The sequence below is a fragment of the Arachis hypogaea genome, chromosome 5 (genome assembly GCF_003086295.3).
Source record: "Arachis hypogaea cultivar Tifrunner chromosome 5, arahy.Tifrunner.gnm2.J5K5, whole genome shotgun sequence".
In the NCBI taxonomy this organism is placed as follows: Eukaryota; Viridiplantae; Streptophyta; class Magnoliopsida; order Fabales; family Fabaceae; genus Arachis; species Arachis hypogaea.
In genome coordinates this window covers 31038765-31043168 of record NC_092040.1, presented here as the reverse complement: position 1 = coordinate 31043168, position 4404 = coordinate 31038765, and positions in this window count along the sequence as shown.

The following is a 4404-nucleotide window of genomic DNA, read 5'->3' as shown; positions in this document are numbered from 1 at the left end:
GAGGAATCAGAGAGAATAATAGAACCTCTGAAAATCCCTCAGGAAGAGGAGAAACCTCCTAAACCCGAGCTCAAACCATTACCACCATCCTTGAAATATGCATTTCTAGGAGAAGGTGATACCTTCCCTGTGATCATAAGCTCTACCTTAGAGCCACAAGAAGAGGAAGCACTAATTCAAGTTCTAAGGACACACAAGACAGCCTTTGGGTGGTCCATCAGTGATCTTAAGGGCATTAGGCCAGCCAGATGCATGCACAAAATCCTATTGGAGGGTGACGCTAAGCCAGTGGTTCAACCATAGAGGCGGCTAAATCCAGCCATGAAGGAGGTGGTGTAGAAGGAGGTCACTAAATTACTAGAGGCTGGGATTATTTATCCTATTTCTGATAGCCCCTGGGTAAGCCCTGTCCACGTCGTCCCTAAAAAGGGTGGCATGACAGTGGTTCATAATGAAAAAATGAACTGGTTCCTACAAGAACAGTTATAGGGTGGCGTATGTGTATTGATTATCAAAGGCTCAATACAGCTACCAGAAAGGATCATTTTCCTTTACCCTTCATAGACCAGATGCTAGAAAGACTAGCAGGTCATGAATACTACTGCTTCCTGGATGGATATTCAGGTTATAATCAAATTGCAGTAGATCCCCAGGATCAAGAAAAAATAGCATTCACATGTCCATCTGGAGTATTTGTATACAGAAGAATGCCATTTGGTCTGTGCAATGCACCTGCAACCTTTCAAAGGTGCATGCTCTCAATTTTCTCTGATATGGTGGAAAAATTTCTGGAAGTCTTCATGGATGACTTTTCAGTATTTGGAGACTCATTCAGCTCCTGTCTTGACCATCTAGCACTTGTTCTAAAGAGGTGCCAAGAGACTAACCTGGTTTTAAACTGGGAGAAATGTCACTTTATGGTGATTGAAGGAATTGTCCTTGGGCACAAAATATCGAACAAGGGAATAGAAGTGGATCAAGCTAAGGTAGAGGTAATTGAAAAATTACCACCACTTGCCAATGTTAAGGCAATCAGAAGCTTTCTGGGGCATGCAGGGTTTTATAGGAGGTTTATAAAAGATTTTTCAAAAATCGCCAAACCTCTGAGTAATCTGCTAGCTGCTGACACGCCATTTATCTTTGATAAAGAGTGTCTGCAGGCATTTGAAACTCTGAAAGCTAAGCTGGTCACAGCACCAGTCATCTCTGCACCAGACTGGACATTACCATTTGAATTAATGTGTGATGCCAGTGACCATGCCATTCGTGCAGTGTTGGGACAAAGGCATGACAAGCTTCTGCACGTCATTTATTATGCCATTCGTGTTCTAAATGACACACAGAATAACTACACAACCACAAAAAAAGAGTTACTTGCAGTGGTTTATGCCATTGACAAGTTCAGATCTTATTTAGTAGGATCAAAAGTGATTGTGTACACTGACCATGCTTCTCTTAAATATCTACTCACAAAGCAGGATTCAAAACCCAGACTCATAAGATGGGTGTTGCTTCTGCAAGAGTTTGATATAGAAATAAGAGACAGAGAATCAAGTAGCAGATCACCTGTCCCGAATAGAACCAGTAGAAGGGGCGTCCCTCCCTCTTACTGAGATCTCTGAAAACTTTCCGGATGAGCAACTCTTTGCCATCCAAGAAGTGCCATGGTTTGCAGACATTGCAAACTACAAGGCAGTGAGGTTCATACCCAAAGAATACAGTAGGCAGCAATCAAAGAAGTTGATCACGGATGCAAAGTACTATCTTTGGGTTGAACCATATCTCTTCAAGAGATGTGCAGACGGAGTAATCCATAGATGTGTGCCTAAAGAAGAAGCACAGAAGATCCTCTGGCATTGCCATGGATCACAGTATGGAGGACATTTTGGAAGTGAGCGAACAGCCACAAGAGTCCTCCAATGTGGCTTCTACTAGCCTACTCTCTATAAAGACTCCCGAGTGTTTGCACTTAATTGTGACAGTTGCCAAAGATCTGGCAATCTGCCTCACAGTTATGCCATGCCTTAACAAGGGATCTTGGAGATTGAGTTGTTTGATGTATGGGGTATTGACTTCATGGGGCCTTTCCCACCATCATACTCAAACACTTATATTCTGGTGGTAGTGGATTATGTATCCAAATGGGTAGAAGCTATTGCAACACCCACTAATGATACTAAGACAGTGCTGAAATTCCTCTAGAAATACATCTTCAGCAGATTTGGTATCCCTAGAGTACTAATCAGTGATGGGGGCACTCATTTCTGCAATAAGCAGCTTTACTCTGCTTTGGTTCGATATGGAGTTAGCCACAGGGTGGCCACTCCATATCATTCACAGACAAATGGGCAAGCTGAAGTCTCTAATAGAGAACTTAAAAGAATCCTGGAACGAACTGTGATTAACCGTAGAAGGGATTGGGCAAGAAGCTTGGATGATGCTCTATGGGCATACAGAACAGCATTCAAGACTACTATAGGAACTTCTCCATACCAGCTCGTGTATGGAAAAGCCTGTCACTTGCCAGTGGAACTGGAACATAAGGCCTACTGGGCAACCAGATTCCTAAACCTTGATGCCAAGTTAGCTGGAGAAAAACGATTGCTCCAGTTAAATGAGTTAGAGGAATTTAGACTCAATACTTTAGAGAATGCAAAAATTTACAAAGAGAAAGCAAAAAGATGGCATGACAAGAAGCTGTCATCCAGAGTCTTTGAGTCAGGGCAGAAAGTTCTGCTGTTTAATTCTAGGCTCAGATTATTCCCCGGAAAAATGAAGTCCCAGTGGAGAGGTCCATATGTGATTACAAGTGTGTCACCATATGGATACGTGGAACTTCAGGATAATGATTCTAATAAAAAGTTCATTGTTAATGGACAGAGAGTCAAACATTATCTTGAAGGCAATTTTGAGCAAGAATGCTCAAAACTGAGACTTGATTAAAGCTCTGTAATAGTCCAGCTAAAGACAATGAAGAAGCGCTTGCTGGGAGGCAACCCAGCCATTTACAAAGTTTATTTGTTAATTAATTGATTTTTACAGGTATATGTCAATTATCTTCAAGGTAAAATAGCAATTGCTTGAGTTCATAGAGTTACAGAAGGATTCAGAGGATAAAAATAGCAAAAAGAAGCTCACTGGTGCGAAAAAGCAAGTAAGAGCTGTTTTAGGCGTTAAACACCCAAACGAAGCATCTACTGGGCGTTCAACGCCAGAAAGAAGCATCTTCTAGGCGTTCAACGCCAGAAAGAAGCACCTTCTGGGTGTTCAACGCCAGATTTACAGCGTCCTAGGCGTTCAGAAAAACGCCCAGTGACAAGGGAGTTCCTGGCGTTCAACGCCAGCTAGAAGCAACAGCTGGGCGTTGAACGCCCAGGAAAAGCTACACATGGGCGTTAAACGCCCAAAACATGCAGTGTTTGGGCGTTTAACGCCAGGATTGTGGGGAGGAGGTAATTTCATTTTTAATTCACATTTTTCAAAATTTTTATATTTCAATTCATGATTTCGTGCATAAACATGTTACAAACTCTCATCCTTCAATTCCAAAATTTTTAATCCTAATTTCTAAAATCCCTTTTTCAAAAATATCAAATGTATCTTAATTCATAAACTCAAATCCGTTTCAAATCCAATCCAACTCTTTTTCAAATTGTGATACTTTTGAATTCAGACTATCTTTTAAAATCTTTTTCAAAATAAAAATTCAGATTTATCTTTTTCAAATATCATTCACAACTTTTTAATTTTAAATTATATCTTTTTCTTATCATATTTATCTTTTATAAATCATATCTTCTATCTTATCTTCCCTCAAAATTTTTGAAACCCACCCCTCCCTTTAAATCCACATTTGGCCTCCCTCATCTCGTCCACCATTCGATACTAGCTCTCCTTCTATCCTTCTTCTTTCCTTTCTTTTGCTTGAGGACAAGCAAACCTCTAAGTTTGGTGTTTTTATCCGTGATCACTAAACCATATTCACTAAGATCATGGCTCCTAAAGGAAAACAACCCACTCCAAGAGGGAAGAAAGAGAGTATTCCAAAAACCACTTTGGAATCAAGGGAAGTTCTTAACCAAAGAACATTCAGACCATTACTACAAAATAATGGGTCTAAGGTCAGTGATCCCAGAAGTTAGATTCGATCTGAAAGAAGACGATTATCCGGAGATTCAAGAGCAAATTCGAAACAGGAACTGGGAAGTCCTAGCTAATCCTGAAACAAAGGTGGGAAGAAACATGGTTCAGGAATTTTACGCTAATCTGTGGCAAACAGACATGCAGAGAATATCTGGAACTGCCCTCTATGACTATCGGACCTTGGTCAGAGAAAAGATTGTTCACATTCATTCTGACAAAATCAGGGAGATCTTTAAGCTACCTCAGCTGAAAGATGACCCA